Source organism: Aphelocoma coerulescens, chromosome 1A (assembly GCF_041296385.1).
Source record: "Aphelocoma coerulescens isolate FSJ_1873_10779 chromosome 1A, UR_Acoe_1.0, whole genome shotgun sequence".
Classification (NCBI taxonomy): Eukaryota; Metazoa; Chordata; class Aves; order Passeriformes; family Corvidae; genus Aphelocoma; species Aphelocoma coerulescens.
The window spans coordinates 41,542,737-41,561,535 of NC_091014.1; the positions used below are offsets into that span (position 1 = coordinate 41,542,737).

Below are 18,799 nucleotides of genomic sequence, written 5' to 3' on the forward strand. Positions count from 1 at the left end.
AAAAGACTGTCATAAACTCTATTTTCTCACACACAAACATACACACACACATGCTCCGTATGTGGCCTCAAAAAGCAACATGGCAGCCTTAAAAGTCTCTCATTGCAGATGTTTGATGGGGAGGGAGAATGTTCAAAGGATGAATATACCTTTAGCTTAGATGCGATTTGTTCAAAGCCAATTAAAGATCAATAAAATGCAAGCCTGAGAGTTTTATAGCGTAGTTAGCACCTTTTGGTACAGCTGAAAGTCCTCAGCTGGGAAAGTTTTTATTTCTGTCTCTGTCTCATCTGCAGGGCAGGCTCTAGTTTGCAGCTACAGGAGAGCTGATTGGAACACTGGAATTTTTTGGTCTTACTGCTCTCCTTTAGTGTGATTTTTCTGGTGACATGATTTAAGGGCTGGTAAAGACCTGCTTGAGTATCCCAGATGCTCACATACTGTTGTACCTGAGAGCCTGAAATTGAAGGACAACATTTTTTTTGTGATCTAAGGCTCATTCAAGAACAGTCATTTTGTTCTTTTTCCACTCTCTCTTCTGTTGGTCAGCTGAAGTGTTGCTTGCAACAAAAATGGCATAAGGTATGAGTATACATTTTAATTCAGTCTGCTATTGAAATACTTATGGTGTAATAGAAAATTCTACTTTACCTAATTACCATAAAAATTGAAACTTGTCATTCAGCTGTATTGAGAGTAGCTAGCTGTGCTATCAGATTCTCAGAATACAATTTATTTATTATTTTAATTACCTTCAACATATAAGTGCAAGTAAAAGAGTGCATGAAGGCAAAAAAAACCTCTTGCATTTCTGGCATAATTTTTATCTAGTTTCATGTTTTTTACAAAATGCACTAGATTAGGCTTTAACAATGGTATGGAACAGATCTGAGTTGGTAACAACGATGTTTTTAAAAGCTGCTGAGATGAAGACATGTAAAAGAGAAATTTGTGTTATATGCACACTGCTCCGCTACGGAGCTTCCTTTTCATCCATGGAAATGTAAAACATAAAGACTATCAAAATAGCAACTCTAACCAAGAAACAATTCATCATGGTGTCAAATATACTTTGAGCATTTTCAGGTTTGTGATCATAATGCATTTGTTAAAGGTCATTTGATTCATAATCCACTTTATTACATAGTGTGAGTTAAGGGAGGAACTAATTCCAAAGCCAAGCTCAAGGACCACAAAGTAGATGTTGACCAGAGGAATCAGCAAAGAGACATAACTGCTGCTGCTGCAAGATCTTGTCATTAAGAAACAATCCAATCTATAATACCATGGGTAGTAAAACAGACCTCATAGACAGCATCACAACCACCTGACACCACTAGTCTATCTTTCCACCCCTAGATTCTTGCTCCATCACACATGAAAAAGTTTAGAAGGTAAAGACCAATAACCTCTCCATCTGGAAAGGTCAAGATGTTGAAGCATCGCATATATGTTTCAGATCATGCCTGGCTGCTTCACACATAAATAAATCAAACTTGTTTGCAGTAAACCCATGCAAAGCAGTATTTGAATTAGAATTTCCACACTAGATTTCCAGGTAACTCTATCTCATTGAGATAGCTTGAGCTAGTTAGATTTCATAATCTTTCAGCTTTGCTGCGAAAGTGCTATCCATCTGGATGAAAATACTGCAATGATCAGGAAAGTGCATTATTGCATTGTGGTGCAGTATGGCCCCTCAGCCAGACAGGTTACCCAGAGAAAGCCAAAATATACACTCCACTTCCTATTCCAGATTTCATGCACAGAGAGGGAAAATTTTAAAACAAGTCCTGATTCTCAATGCTTTCAAATATTCCATGTCTGTAGTTTGAATTAATTAAAGTTTGAGCGCTGACAGTTATGTTCTTTTATTATAAAAGAATGTTTCCTTGTTGAGAAAAATCTCATCTGCTCAGCAAAAATAATAAAATGAAGGACTCTCATAGGATTTTCTTAGCTTCTGGGCTGGATCCAGCAGTGTATAAAGATGCCAAGACAAAGACACACAAGAAAACATGCTGAAGTAAGACAATTCATTGTACACCACCTGCCTGTGACAAGGTAAAGTAAAAAATGCACAAGAGATGCTAGTTAAAACAGATATTAGTGAAAATGCTTTGTGAATTACTTGAAATTTATATCAATACTATGAGAGAGAATAGGATATAAGGAACCATAGGTTAAATGCATTATCTGGAAAGTTAAACAAATTTTCATTAAAAAATGATCTTTGCTTTAAAAAAGTCTCCACAGTTTCACATGTAGCCAAAGTGTGTCCTTCCATTTTGGTGCAGTTAAGAGAATGATAACTTCTGGTGCTACAAAAGGATTTCCTAAGATAATTGGTTGCCAACAGAATAAAGCCTTGCTTTGTCAATAGACAAAGTCAATCATTTAGGAGATTCCAGCCCTACGATCTGATACCCACTGTTGTTCATTCCTACTAGCTGTAAAAAGCTTTAAAGAATGCTGAGTTTTTTGTGGGGCTGTGCTTCATCTGGGAAATCTTCCTCATAGGCATGCAAAATAATGTTTATTAATTTTTTTTAATAAAAAACTCATATGCTTACAGAACAAAAAATGTAACAATACAATTGTAAATCTTTCTCCAAGGGGGTTTTCTTTAGCTTTACCGTATACATGTACTGGCTCTTTCACACTTTTTTAAGGTTTGCATTGTGGGGTTTTTTGTTTTGGTTTGGGTTGATTTTTTTGGTTTCTTTTTTGTTTATTTGTTTTTTTTTAATTTGGATTTTTTTGGTGCAAATTGTTAATGAAATTATACTGAAGTAAAAGAAAGTGCTTTTCTTGATTTCTGGACAATGTAAATTAATTTTGTTGAGTACATAGGGCCAGTTACAAAATCAGGCCTTTTAAAAAAAGAGAGAACAAGAAAAAGAAATTGAATTATTTATTCACTGTGGAGTCTAACAGTCCTGTTAGACCTGATAATAGCAAGTACTTTGGAGAGATTTTCAGTTTCTTTTCTAGAAAAAGGAGACTGACTTTGGGAGTTCCATCTGTACAAAATATTTTCTTAATTGATGTAAAGCTGAGGGAGAAAAAGTCAGTATATGGACCATACATGTTCGTGGCACAAGCTTAGATTTCCAGTTATCAGTAAGAGAAAAACAGTGGAAGGTGTAGGAGTACAGAAAGCCACTACTAGTTCCTTGTTTTGGTAGGTCATGTACTCACATGTGTTTTCATACCCAAACCATTTTATTATGTATCTGTTGAGTTTGCTGCCCTCAAAATATACCTGACAGAGAACCTCAAATAGTAATAAAAAATGACTGACAAGAACAAAACAAAACAAAAAAAAAAAAAGGAAGAGAGAGAGAAATTGAAGTGTCTGGCATGTAACTGTTCTTGCAACCAGAAGTTTATTTAACAGTGTGGCCCAGACAGCATTACAGGAGGGTTGTTAGTTTTCAGCCTCTCCCCTTGTCACACTGCACAGCAATACAGGGCTCTTGGCTTTGCTCTTTTCTGTACACGGATACAGTAACATGAATACTCAGCCATCCACGAACCAAGAACTGTGACTGCTTGTGGCGCCATTAAATATGTAGCAGTACAAATTTAAATTTGCATAAAACTCAGTTATGTTGAGCCTACTTTTTATTTTGCTGTCTGTATGTTAGATTGTTATGGATTACATTAGACAAAAGGAAAGCTATTCTACAACTTATGTTGCATTGTATTTTATTGTCAAATATGTTTCTTTTGCTTATAAGTTCTAGTGCCTTTTAATGCTTGTTATATTTAATGAAAAATATAAAAATGCTAATTCTACGTTTTTCAAGTATCTGCAAAAAAATAACAGAAAAAATACTAATGGTCTAGAAATCCAGCAGTAGGAGGAAATATATGTATTTACAATATTTTTAAGTTTTACCCTTCAAGTGAGTCATATTTTCTGCTAATTATATGCATTGCTGCTAGCAATTTATCTTGTTACTTTCAAACTATTTTCTGTCATGGCAGAGATTTCTTAACATCTGTATGTATATGGCAAACTTCACATTTCTCCTACCATTAGCTAACAGAAGGGTAGGAAAGACAAGCAGAAGAGTAGAGATGAGCAAAAACTCACTGTTTGCAGTATTCCAGATCCCAGCTGAAGACTTGACACATTTCATGCACACACACATGCTTGTGTCCACACCCAGCAACAGATACCCAAAAGAATAATAAAAAAAAATAGCATGCCTACAGAATCTCAGTGCAAGCAGAATTCTCCAGAAAACTACCAGATAAATTTATCAAAATCACTAATATTATTAAAGTATTGAAAATGAGCAAATCTTACTGTAAAATGTGACCACTAGAAGTTCCATTTTGGAATTAAATTTTCACACACACCTAGGAAATTATGTTTTAGTGTTCACATTCTTCTTCTCCATGTCTACTTTGTATCCTCTAGATTTTTTTATTCCTACTTTTTCAGCATTTGTTTGATTTTGGCAAGAATATTTTTCCAGTTTATTACTAGAAAGCTGAAGATGACTGTTAACAGATATTATTGATTATTAATCATATTTTTTAAAAAGCTACTCTAGATGTAGCTAAACCATAAGTACATTTACCTACCATTCTCAGGAAGAAAAAAATAACTGTTATCATCATAGTGTGATTAGTACAATTAGTCACTTTTTTTTCAAATTAAATTGAAGCTATGCTCAAAAGATGAGTGTCATACTACTTACTCTGCTAAGGAGAGAGAAAAATAAAGACAATGACTACCACTAGCTGAGTTCAGATGTCAAAACACCCACAAAGTACAGGATGCTCTTTTCCCATCCACTCATTTAATAAATATTTACTGACAGGCCTCATCCCATGATGCAGTATGGCCCTCTTAGAATACTAAACTAAACCCTGTTTTCCTTCACAACTTCCTTTTCATGCATAGCTCATTTTCTTGTGTGACTCTTCTCAGAAGCAATAGAATACCTCTTCATCTAACACTTAGCTAAGGTCTAAAGAGTATCAGGGGTATAATTAGATCTTTAAAAAGCTGAGAACTTCCCTGCTATGGAACTTCAGTGCTACAGATGCAAATGGAGAAAAAAAATATTCAAGTGTACTCTTGTCAACAAAATTATTGAAAAAAAGATTGAGTTTGGTATAGAAAATATTTTACTGATAAAGAAAAACCTATACATGTGGAACACACAAAAAAAAATTGAGTCAATGCTAGTCGATAGTAAATTATATACTTAAATATGGAGGAAGTTTCTGTAGATCCTGAACTTAAAAATATGTTGAGCATTTTTCCAAATAGTTTCCAGACAGTGAAAGCTCATTAATAATTCTCTTCCCCTGGATTTATTATTTAAGATCTGACTAAGAATCATCTGAACAAAAAAGTCCATTTACTTTCTTTAAAAATCAAACCTATTGAGTTTAACTAAATAAAGTAAGATGATTTGTAGACTTGCTGCTTTTCTTGAATAGTTTTTAATACAGAAGGACAACAACACAAAGAGACTATGTTGTATGCTAGGCTAGATATTGGTGTAAAGAACTGGATGAAGTTCTGGCATATATAGTCATGGATTTTAGCCTCAGAAGACTTGGGATTTCACAGCGGTCAGATGTTCAAAAGCATCATTCATTATGTCTGTTTAATTTCTTAATTAAAAAACAATTGATATTCTCTTTTGTTCATGTTTTTTAACAAATTGATATGTTTGCTCCCTTATTAATATCTGAGCATAGAAAATTGTTGTTGTTTTCTGAGTCTTTATGGAATTTGAAAAGTAGGGAATCTAAATAAAAAATTACCAGCATTTGTTAATAGCTCCCAGGGCCCCGAGGCTCCAAATATATTACAAGGTATTTGCAAACTTCTGTAGCCCAGTGCAAGAAGTGGAATCCTGTTATTTCATAAACTCACCATATCACAGTACTATCAGCTCCACCCTGGACAAATACGATGAAGTTTTCCTTCTGTGGACTATAGAATATCAGTTACAGATTTCATTTTCTTGACATTAAAATGGAACTGTTTGTAGCTATTTCTTTGTCCCTTGAAAGCTTAATGAATCACAAGTGCACCATCACTCCTGACTGTCCCTGTCCCCTCCCTGACTTCCCCCCACCCTGCTTGGGGCACAGACCCCTGTGTTAGCCTGCAGGGGCCATCAGCCCCTGGCACAGTAGCACAGCAGCAGCTCTGCAGCTCCACACAGCCCTGCCATGCCTGGCCGTGGGCTCACATCCTAGCCCATCCCCAGGGAGATGCCCAATGTCCAGGGATGGGGCTGCACTGGTGTCCCCCAGCTGCCCACTTCTGGTTGGAGGTGGAATGAGCCCTGGCAACACAGTGTCGCCTGGCCCCCACTCTGCCCTGACAGTCACCCCATGTGTTCTTCCCTACAAGGCATTTTCAATGAATCTTTACTGTTTATCATTTTTCTTGAAGTACTATGTTGCATAAAATGCTAAACATATGATAATACAAGAAATGAAATTTTATGGCAGCTCTCCTAAATCACTCAACAGATTGCCTATATTTTAAACTGTGCTTGTCTGCCAATTTACCACACATTATTTTTACAAATAACTTCATACTGACTGTACACAAAGACTGAATGCTTTAAATAGTGAGCCACATAAATGGAGAACAAGTTAAAGAGTAGGAGACTGAAGTACATGCAGCTTTCTTGCTTTTTTTGTTTGTTGTTGTTTCAAGTGAGGGTTCATTTGAGGTGACAGAGCTTTGTTGGGGAGAAGCGTGGGTTGCTGCGCTGCGGCGAGCGAGGTGTCACCGGGTGTGCCTGTCAGCACTGAGCCTTCCATCCTGCGCCCAGTTTGCCCTGCGCTGCCTTGGCACGCAGCACGAGTCAATGGCTCCTGAAGGACCCCTCTCAGGACTAGACAGGCATTCGCTTGAGGACATTTCTCTCCTTTCCACCTCTGGAGATGCATCTTGTCTTCTCCTGTCACTGCTGCCACAGAGTCGCTAGGTCCCCGGAGCAGCTCGTGCTGGCAATATACTGAGCTGAAGGGATGCCCATCTGTGGTATGAGCACTCTCAGGAGCACGGTGTGACAGAGAACACAGGGCTGTGAGGGCTGCGCTCTCCTCTCCAGCTGTATCTCATTGTGACAGATTTCAGAACTTGAGTTTCAGGTTTTCGGCACATATGGCTGCATTTGTTACATTTAGCCACATTTTCAAGAGTTCTTTTGCAGCATAATGGAACCCAAGAGTTTCATATTTTGTTTAAAAATAAACTTGTTCTCATGCAATCTTATGACTCTGGGATTTGAAGTGATAGGCACGTCAAATCTGTAGTTTAACTAGGACTTCTGAGTAGAGAGGATGAAAGAGACAGAATAAGGACAACTAGAGTGATGCTTGTGAAAAAATCATTGAGTACTTAAGTGTCTTCTTTCATATTGTTTCATTTTCCTCTTATATGTGGATTAGTGCTTCTGAACCTGGAGAAGGAGATTGAAATTCTGAGCTCAGTCTGGGAGAATTAGGGAAGAGGGTAAAAATAGCATGAGAAATGTTTAATCTTTTGTCCTGACTTCTCCACATGAACAGTAAACTGCAGAGCAGGTAGACTGGCCTGAAGATACATCATCTGTGTGTTGTTTAACATTACCTTTAAAATGCAAGTGTTGAAAAATCGAGATATTTCTGTCTATCTGTCTTTCAGTTGTTCTGGGCTCATATAAGCTGTTTGTCCCATAGCCTGGATCTGTTTTTCAGATGATAAACAGAAACTCCTGTGGTAGGATTTCCAAATGCTTACATTACTTCGGTAGAGTCTGTCATGACTTTTATTGGTGCGTGTACAAAGAGAGAAAACTTTCTTACTAAGGTACTACCCTGACTCCATTTGATTTTGATTTCAGAGAGTCAACCCATAAGTCATGAAATTTATACATAACTTATGATAGAGATTTTAAGAATACGGATTCATAAAATATTGCTATTATATATATATATATATATATATATATACACACACACACACACATGTATGCATGCTCCATGGCTTTTTGGTCTTTACTTCTGAAATTTCTTGTCTCTATGTGCTTGAATTTTCATCATTCTTACTATATTAAGTTTGATTATCTTGTAGTCAATATTTCTAGGAAATAGAGATGTATTTATGTCTGTTTATTTTTCTTCTGACAACTTCCTCTACTGGTTTATACTTTTAATTCTGTATTGAATTAATCTTTGCCATTATATCTGAAGTAGATATTTTCTATGGGGATTAAAGATGGAGTGTTCCAAATTTCAGATAAAATTTCAAGAGGAAAAGAAGTATATTCAAAATGTATTAATATGACTTGCTATAAAATGTCTATTTGGGAATAAAAGTAGTTGAAATTCCTTAAATTAATCCAAAACTGCTTGTTAAAGAAAATATTTTCATGAGCATATATGATACTAACAAACATACTAGAAACTCTCTGTATATTGTTCTATTTTATCTTTGTACTGAATGAACCAGTATTCATAATTTCAGAGTATTTTAAAAAGTATCAAGAAATCAGTAAAGACACACAATGTTTTCAAGCATTTGATTTTTTTTTAGTAATTCAGGAATGTCCTAGAAATAAGGAGAGATGTGATACATCTCCCATAAGTCTTGTGTCTTCCTTATGTGAGACATTCTGTCATGTTGGATTCAAATCTATCTTACTATCAGAAAGACCTGGTGTTTTCCTCTTTGCCTTTAAAATTACATACTAACAATAGAAGTACTCACTGAAGAAACCATGGTTACAGTGAGAATAAGTTATATCTGCGTCATTGTGAGTTCCTTTTCATTTTTGCTGTGTCCTTCATGTAGACATATGCAGCATCTCCATTAACAGCTGTTGCTCTGGCATTTAGAAAAACAGGGAAGAGGGAGGGCAAGAGGAGCAGAGAGAGATCCTAGCTATGGTCTTCCTTTGAGAAAAAGAATTCAAGAAAGACTTCTCAGTCTTCAAAATTCCAAATACACCCTTCTGGCTCTTCAGCAGGTGGAAGAAGAGCAGGAAGAAACGTGCTGACTTGACATCACTCCTTTTCAAATGACATATCAGTTGTCCTTCCTTCTACATCCCTGATGTAAAGCAAAAACAAATCCAAACACATACTAGACATTTTCCTCCCCAGAATCAGGGCCAGACCAAAAATCAATGAAGCTGTTCTCAAAGTAAAATACTGGTCAGCAGAAGTTTAGATATGTCAGACTAGGATTCTAGATGGTCAGCAAATAAGGCCATGGATATATTGCTTTTCAAAACAAATTAATCATCTCTTCCCCTTACTCTTATATCTTCTACACCCAAGCAGCAAATAGAGCAGAAAACAAAATCTTTCATATTAAAATTTTTCTCAACACAGGATGACATTTACAGCTACAGGGCTTGAATTTCATTTGCATGTGTGTTAAATCACATCTGCCTTTTCTTTGGACCATGCTTGGACATTCCCTTTCAATAACTATGTTGGCACCCAACTTGAAGATGATGAGTCTAATTGTGGATTAATGGCATGTTTAGAATTCATTCCTTTAGAAGCAACTTGGTTTAGTTTTGTGGAGCTTGGGTTGGTTGGTCTGCTTAGGGGTTTTTATGCAGAGGAAAACAGAGCATTCATTATCACTTCTAATTTTTACATGATACCTACTGTGTTTTTGACAATGGACTGGTTTATGAAGTACAGTAGGAAAATAAAAAACAAACAAACAAAAAAACTCCCCTCCTCCCCCTCAAATTAAACCAAAACAAAAATGAGCCACCAAACAGTTCCTAACACAGCTGTAAAAGGAAGAATATTCCTGTCAGTAATGAGTATTTTAGACCAAACCACTACAATTCCTCAGCTCAAAAACCTGAATGAACAAGCCCCTCAGAAGATTGAGTTCAGACTTTGGACAATTGAGGAGTGCTGTTGCACCTGTGGGAAATGTGTTTGTGCTCATTCCTTTTCATTTTTCCAACCCACCATTGCAATTTTAGTTACACATCTTTATTCATTATTCCTTAATGAGTGGTGGTATGCACTATACTAGAGCATAGCATTGAAGGTATTTTGATCACCACCAAAACCACCAAATCAGTAATGCAAGCTTGTACACTTACAAGGAAAGGTAACAATTTGCAGAATAATGTCATCTCTTTTGGAAGAAAAGTTTACATACCGAATAGAAAAAATTTAGAATGGATCAGGAAATCTGATTTTAAATAATCATAAACAATCCAAATCCATCCTTATCATGTCTGCAAAAATGCAAATAGGTTTTTGCACTTTATGAATATTCCTACCTTTTCTTCTATCTCCTGCTTTGTGCTGATATATATGGAATTGTACAAGTACTCACTTGAGCTGAGGAGATAGCAGTGTCGCCTTTCTTGTTGCTACATCTGCAGAACTCAGCTTGGATGACACCAACTCTGTGTGGTCAGCATCTATGGGGATGACTAGAGGATGGACTGGCAACAGAAATGAAGGTTAAAAGTAAGATGCAAAAAAAGTTAATTGTTCAAATATGAAAAATAGAGAAGTGAATTTCACGGTTGAAAAAGATGTGAAATAAAAATAGAAGAAAGAAAAATACAAGAAGCTCTAGCAAAGGAAAGAAGAAATAATTAGTGTGCCAATATGAGAAGGCCTATTTCCTAATCTAGCAATAAAGGTGTAGTGAGCACTGAGCTGATATTTTACTTCATAAAAGTATCACCTCACTCTTTTTGAAATTATATATCTTTAAACAAGATAATTTGGTTGTATATAGAGAAGGTAAAAGCAATTTGATGCATTTTTTTCTTTGTTTGAGGTGTTTTAATGTTAATTATTTTCTGTAGTCTAATATGAATGAAGTATTTACATCTAAAAATGGGACTTTTTTTCCTATGCACCAAAGAAAAGCCTTTTAGTTATGCTGTGGTCATAGAATAATGCATCCTTTGTTGCTCTGTGATGTTTTATTCCCTTAGGAAGATAGAACCTTAGGTTGGAGGTATGAAAAATGCTGTTCATGTTTAAACCCCACATCAGTCAAACATCTACAGGGCTTTTTATTTCATTTTCTACCCTGTGCATGCATGGAAACATTTGATCTCGAGTTCTGAAGAAAATTTGGGAAGAGCACTAAGGGAAAGGTTTCATCTTTGGAATGCCTGTGTAAATATTTCCTGTCTGTAGCTTCCTTGAGGAAAAATTGAATTTAAACTTAGAAAGCTGGGAAAAAAATTGCTTTCAGAACAGGAAACACAAATTAAAATAAAACTAAAATAGCTTTATTAAAAGAAACTTATCAAAAATTGTATCATTCCAGCAAGAACAAGAAAAGTAAATGTAAAAGCAAATGAAATTTTTAGAAATAAATAAGTGAACTGATAACTTGTAATTCAGACACATTTTGCGACCTGTCAAGAAATGACCAATCATCTTGGAAATACCTCTGAAAAATAATATTTTGGTACTACATTTCTTATCACTGCTTAATTTCCTTTATCAAATGAGCAATGTTTGAAAACTGGACAGCCTTAGATATGGCTGGAAGGAGAATGAGAAAGCATTAATGTTCTCACTTGGAATTATAAGCAAGCAGCAGTATCTCCCTGACTCATTCTACTACCAATAATAAATATTTAACAGTTGGAATATAGGCCTTGTCTAGATACAACATTTGCACTGTTTTAATTAAAATTTTATCTTATATCTCCAGCTGAACCATATAGAAAATGAGATTATATGAAGGGCTCTTAATACTTGTGGCTGGATCTAGGAATAAATCTTTAAAGCAGTTTGAAACAAAGAAGGAACTATACCTGAATTAAAGGAGGAAAATACTTCCATGTTTAAACTCTATAATGCAGAATTTTTTCATTACTTAAAAATCTATATATAAAATTTTTGAGTTATGACATAAATTTTAGGTTTATGTTCTTTTATTAAATCTGTTTAAGTAAATTATTCTCTCATGTTGGTATACTTTAGAATTATACCCAGGAATGGATATTTTATTCAGTAGGCAGATCCCATTAGCAAGAGTTGAAATAAAAAATTTGGCTCCATGTTGTTTATGCTCATATGCACCTGGAAAAAATATAAATCTTAAATTTATCTGCAGTTCAAAAAACCCAAACAGCTCCTTGCAGAATGTGAGAGTGATTTGGAATAGAAATCAGAACTGCTTAGTAGATGTTTTAATCACAAGAAAACTGTTATTTATTTCAAGAGCAAGTTCCTTTCTACAGTGTTTCATGAATTGTACAAATGGGTTTATTTAGATGTATTTGGTTGTCATTTCTGATGCTTGGAATGTGAGCAGTGGATGATAGTAAGGCTGAAACAAACCTCCCTTTGTAATTTGCAGAGGCTTTAAGAAATTTTTCACTGTTGTTGTTATTGTTTCACTGTATCGGGAGACTGTGATAAATTACAGAATCATAGAATCATTAAGGTTGGAAAAGACCTCTAAGATCATTGAATCCAACCATTGACATAGCAGTTCCAGGTCCACCCATGAACCATGTCCTTAAGCACCACAAAGTCAATTCCATCAACAGAAATAACAAAAAATACTTCTGATTATATTCTTTTTGCAACTCTCCCATACAAAGAGGCATATAACCTCAAAAAATTCATTTTCCTAAATTTATATTGCATTATTTAAATGGCATGATGCATGCAGAGCTATACCTGCCTTTGGATCATTTAAGGATCCAAAAAAGAAAGGGTCCATGAAGTGTAAGGCCTTAATATGTCCTCTATATATAAACTTAATAGAACTTGTTGTGTTCTAGGTTATGTTCTGGTGGAGCAACACCATTCACACTGATTAAAATTGTATTTCATATTGTTTTTGTCAAAATCTACAGAGAGGTGAAGAGATGGAAAAAAGCACTCTGAAATCCCTGTCCTCTGCAAGCCCAGGAATAATTTCAATTTATGGATAAGATTTACAAAATACTTAAGATTTAATTTATATTTCAAGGTCCCTAGGTCCACCTTGGATTTATGCACCAGTGGCTGTAGGTCAGTGAGCAGATGAAAAGATTACCCAAACACTGATGCTGCCCCACAGCCAGTTAAACAAAACTGATGGCATAGCTCATGAACTTCTGAGGACTAGAGCCCTGTCCTTCCAGGACTTTATGTCAGATGTCTTGTTAGCAAAATGTGGCATATAGGACAGAAAGCTCATGGGCAAAAGCCTGCATCAATTGTGAGCCCATTTGAGATGAGAGGTTTTGGATCACATTCCTGGTCTGCCTGAACCTGTATTTTGGGCAAATGCCTCAAGGTGATCAATGGGAAAGTATAAAATCTCAGTCCTACATGTTCAAATTCTTCCTTTTTCTTCAACCAACAGAGTATTCTTTGAGCCAGAACCGTAACATAGAGGCTAGAGTCCTCACCTGGGGTGCACTGACATCAAAATACCTGCATGCATCTTTTGGACCTAGGTTTAAAACACTAAAGGAGTACAGGCAGAATGACCTCTGAAAGAGGGTTGTGCCGTTCAGACCTCCAATGATTTTCACACTGACTTTGGCAATGAAGCCTCTGTTTCAAATAGGACGTTGGGGCTTTCACATGCCTTAACTGAGGAACTTTAACTGCTAAAGTATTGGCTATTCTGTTACACATAATGGTGTTTTCTTCATAACAGAATACTAATTTCTGGACAATTGATAGGAGAGGATTTCTACCAAAGTATCTCAGTCAGAAAGAATCGCCCATCTGGCTAGATTTAGACATTGATCTTAAATAAAGAGTAGGTGCTTAAATTCTCTCATTTTTTCAGCATTCCAATTCATGATTGGCTTAAATGGATAAATTGTTACTTCCAGATTTTTCCCTTTAGGCAAGTTGTTGCATGGTTTGACAGGCTGCACACTCAAATCAGAGATGGCTATTCTGTGAGATGGCAGGAGGTTTGAGATCATGGTACTCGGAATTGCAATAATTGCATTTGTTTGAGTGCTTAAGTATAAGCCATTTTCTTTAATAGCAAACATTTTCCAGTCAAAGCTACCTAAGACTTTATCACGAAACCTGAATCTTGGTCTGCTTTTGCTGATTTTCAGAGATTTTAAATCATATCCACAGGCTTATAGCCAGGCTGAATGGAAATGAACAGGTCTGAAAACCTGCATGAGATAGAAGTTCAGAGCAAGTTTGGAAGATGACTAACAATGATGCTGTATTATTCAAATTAGTATTATTACTGCAATGCTGAATAATTTAGAAGACTCATTAAGACATTGTGAAAAATAATGAACTGCTAATGGAAGAAATGTAAATCACAGTAAAAAAAACCTCTCACTGTAACATCTTAGATTTATGTAATACAATTTTACATTTTTATTTGCATAATTAACATATAAAGTTAGCATGGATATAAGTACATCTAATCAAATATAATGCTTCTGAAATTCACAATGAAAAAGGAGTACAGATAGAAGTAACTCCATAATGAGAATGTTTCAATGAAGTGTAATTGGGAGGAAAATTCTTCAGAATGCTTTTTACCACCTTGTTACCTCTCTCATGACTCTCCATAAGGATTGTCTAGTTATGTGCATTGGGATTTAGTAATGTGCTAAATCCTATCTAATTAGGAATTAGGTCCATTTCAAAATTCTCTAGTTTATGCAGCAATGCAGTTCATCTACTTCCCAGGACTCTCCCAATTTTTTTAATAGTTCCTTGGTCCCTTAACATTAGTAGTTGATACTTAAAGGAGGCTGCTTTGGACAGAGTGATTGCATGCCTCACAAGGAGGGCTCTGTAGATATTGAGATTTAATTAAAAAACAGTATTGACTACATCTGCATTGCAGAAATTTTAAAAAAGAATGCAGCTTTGTTAGATAGACTGGTGTGTTGGATTTGCATGGAAACAAGGGTGGCTTCTGTGAGAAGCTGACATAAGCTTCCCCCATGTCCAACAGAGCCAATTCCAGCCAGCTCTGTGATGGCCTCGCTGCTGGCCAAGGCCCATCAGCAGTGGTGGTAGTGCCTCTGGAATAACAGATGTGAGGAGAGGGAAAAACTGCTGGGCAGCAGCAGCCAGGTGGTATTGGGTGAGTGATCTCTCCCTGCCCTTACCTCGACCCTGAAGCATTTCATTATGTTTTTTCTCCCCTGCCCAGCTGAGGAGGGCAAGAATAGAGCAGCTTTGGTGGGCACTTGGTGTCCAGCCATGGTCAACCCATAACAATTGGATCTGTCTAAGCAGGTGGTCAGAGTCACTTTCTCCATTGTACGGGAATTCAGACAAGCTGGATCAATACCTTCCTGAAGCAGTCATCTGTAATTTTGGAGAGACAATATCTCTGTTAGTTCCCAACTGAGATGGGAAGATTGTAGTGAATCTACAGTTACTGGTAATTTATATTGAGTCTTATCTTCTCTTAAATGTTACTGTGCTTTTGTGTTGTCATGATTTTGTACCAAAATTCATTCAATTTCCCAAGCTTTTGTGTGACTCAGGTCCTCAGTAACCTTCCTGATGTAATACTGAATGAAAAAATAAAGAACTGTAGTAAATTCTAAGAGGTTGCTTAATTAAAACAGTCAGTGCAAACTCCAGGCTATTTTCCAGGACACTGTGGTAGACAAGAAATGGTTGTGGTAGGGTGAAGATAAGAAAAATTTCTGGAGCTTGTATTTACTATCATTTACTAAATAAAACACAGCTATAACACTAGAAAACCAAACTTATCACATTTCATACTGTTCACCTTCCCACTCTGAAACAGATAGTATTTTCCACTACTTGTTCTGACAAATAGGGCGTTAAAGGCTTTTGCATGTCTTAGGCTTTTATAGCACCAGAGTATTTGCCATCTTTGTCAGGTGTGAGTATGAATCAGTGAATGTCAAGTGGATTTATCTGGGCATTCAAAATAATTCTTTCATGTGCTCTACTTTCAATTATAGCTTCAGTTGACTAATTTGCAGTGTTGTGCCATTTTTTCCATCAAAAGTGGATCAGTCATGCTTAGAGGTAATGAGCCAAACTGTGTGTGGGCATGTCCTCACCAGCACACAGGGCAGAAACAAAAATAATCTTCTCATAGCATCAAAAATACCATTTTATATGTTTTCTGGCTTTCCAGCCACAAGTTAAAATAAGCAACATATAGATCCACTACTAGAAAAAAGGCTTTTGTTTATAAATATATATATATTTAATCAGTTTGAAAGATGACTCATTGCCTACTATCGTTTTTTTCATATACTTAACAATTATTGTTGTGTTCCAGTTGAGCTTAGAGTGCTCAGTAGCAGGAAAAAAAATACTTTGTTTGGAATCCATATCACAAGTCTATCCACATATTTCTACAGCTTCCAGAACTGAAGCATAGCTTCTTTAATAATGTGATAGCTATATTAAAACAAAAATGAAGATGCAAAAGTTTCTACTGCCTCTAGCAAGAAAAGGAAACTATGCTTTAACTAGCTATAGTGTTCCAATAAACTTTATTATAAATAATTCTGCCTGAAGTGGGTGGAATCCATGCCAACACTGTATGCAGTCAAATATTGCCACAATAGCAAAATCTCCACTTACTCAAAAATATGTCATTTTTTAAAAATAACTTGCCTACAGAATGGGTTAGGTCTTCTGAAAGAACATCTTTGTCTCTCCTTATAAGAGCACACTCAGGATACACATAAATATTGATCATCTATTTTTAATGTATGAGTCATAACTAGAAAAGATTAAATGACAACCTAAAAGAAGATAGGACAGTTTGGTCATTGTATTCATCAGTAAAATAAAAATAAAGTGCAAACATGATACTTTTTGATTGATAGTTAAGTCTATTCTTAGTTTAACCCCAGATTTAGAAACATTGCTTAAAAATGGTACCACCCTAAGTAAGAAGAGCATTGTGAATAGAAGGCAAAATGCTTATTACTTTGAACATTTATACTTTTTATTTAAGATAAATTACTGTTGAGACCATGGAAGGCTGTTAGCAGGAAAAGTGAAAAAGGCCTTGATAAGCAGCAAAATCCCAGTGTTACAGTCTCATTAACTCAAAATAAGAACTTGCAGACCAAAAGAGTCAATGGGAAAAAGATTCAATAAAGGAAGAGGACCTAGAGATGCCCCGGTATGATTTTTAGACTGTAGCGACTCATGACAACTGGAAACTCTAAAATTAAATTCTGTCAAAGTAAGGGCTAGAGGGTAAGCCAACAGAAAGAGTACATACACATAAAGATCTGTTATTTTTAATTCCTTTGAGTACTGTACATCAGAGACTGTTTGGAGGACAGGCTGCAGCATTGAGCCATATTAGTGTTCACAGGTCATAAAAGCAAATTTTTGCAGGGCTAAGGACTGTAGTTTGATGAGTGTTTAAATAGAACATGTTCATTCAGTCAGAGAGACTGTGAATAAATGAGAAGGCATGGCCTGGAAGAAAGGATATGTCTGAAGAACCGGAACAATTTATAATTCCATGCAGTATATCCAGAAATATAAGCATTTTTGTGCAAGATATTATTAAAGATAGGGCACTTATTGCAAAAACAAAGATTATTTTGCAGTTTGCATTCTTCTATAATTTCTCTGCCATTAACTCCCTCTGCCGCCTTTGGAAATCATTGAAGCTCAGATCATCAAATACATTTTGAGACCCATACATTTTGGTAAATCACTGATACTTACATTTCTTTTGAATCTCAGCAGTATGAGGACACACAATTCTCTACCTAGTACAAAGAATTCATGACAGTATTTGATGTAATTCTCTGGATTAGCTCCAGGGTCACAGATACAAATGGAAGATACACGAGTTTCTCCATGGAAAGCCTTGGGTCAGGCAAATATGGAAAGAAGCCTTTCATAAAGTAGTTAATTGAGAGGACTTCGTAAGAGAAGGATTAACAACCACTGAGTAGCTCTCAAATACACTGAATAAGCTTAAGGACTCTTGGAGAAAAGTAGTAGGGCACTATGTGCATTAAATTGAATGAGGGAAGTGTGAGCATAGAGGACACCACAGTTTGAAAGTTCTAGGAAGGAAGAACCTGGGGGTAATCTCTGGAGCAGGAGGTCTGAAGCTCTGGGAGAGATAGAGGCCCCTGAGACAGGAAGTACTAGAAGCTACTACAGGCCCTGCATGGGATCTGTGAGTGAAGATATGGATATAATCCTCCTGTCGACTTTGCAAATTCTTTCCATACTTTACCCTCTCTTTTGTTTCTTAAGATGAGCTCATTGACTCCGACATCAGTCTGTGCTCTTGGATTTCCAGGGCTTCCAGACCTGCTGGTGCAGGCCAGCTGGCTCAGAGTGTGTGTGCAATGAGCCCATTATGTTCTACATCTACCTGCATAGAAACATCCCCTTAAATTGAAACCAACACAGAATATCTGTGCTGTTCATTTCCTCTAAGTTCTTTCTTTTACTACAATGTGTTAATTTCACAGAGGACCAAGTCATGTAATATGCAGAAATTTGCTCTCTTCCCAAAACATCCAGGTGATCCTCAAGAAGCCAGTGATGATACTTTGGTATCAATGTTAAAATTTTTACAACTCCTGCTGATATCCATTTTTCTGTGGTGTTGTGTTTCCTGCTGCTACTTTGATTAAGCACTAGTTTTAAATAAAACTGACATTTCTAAAAGAATTGACACTGAAGAATAGTATTTTACCACCGCAAAGTAGTGATAGCAAAACACACAGAAACTAGTGTTTGAAAGTACATGAAACTGTACAAAAGTGTTCATAAACAGTTTCGAATATATGTAAGGACCTAATTTCTTTCAAAGACCAGAGTGCTTCTTACTAAT

At 36.1% G+C, this 18,799-nt stretch overlaps 1 long non-coding RNA gene across 1 annotated transcript; it reads left to right on the forward strand.

Moving 5' to 3' along the window:
• The first annotated feature begins 331 nt into the window (after nucleotides 1-331).
• On the forward strand, nucleotides 332-15,559 carry LOC138104660 (uncharacterized). Its single transcript, XR_011148199.1, has 4 exons — nucleotides 332-582; nucleotides 1,950-2,064; nucleotides 14,936-15,067; nucleotides 15,223-15,559. It is a non-coding gene; the product is annotated as an uncharacterized lncRNA (long non-coding RNA).
• Nucleotides 15,560-18,799: the final 3,240 nt, after the last annotated feature.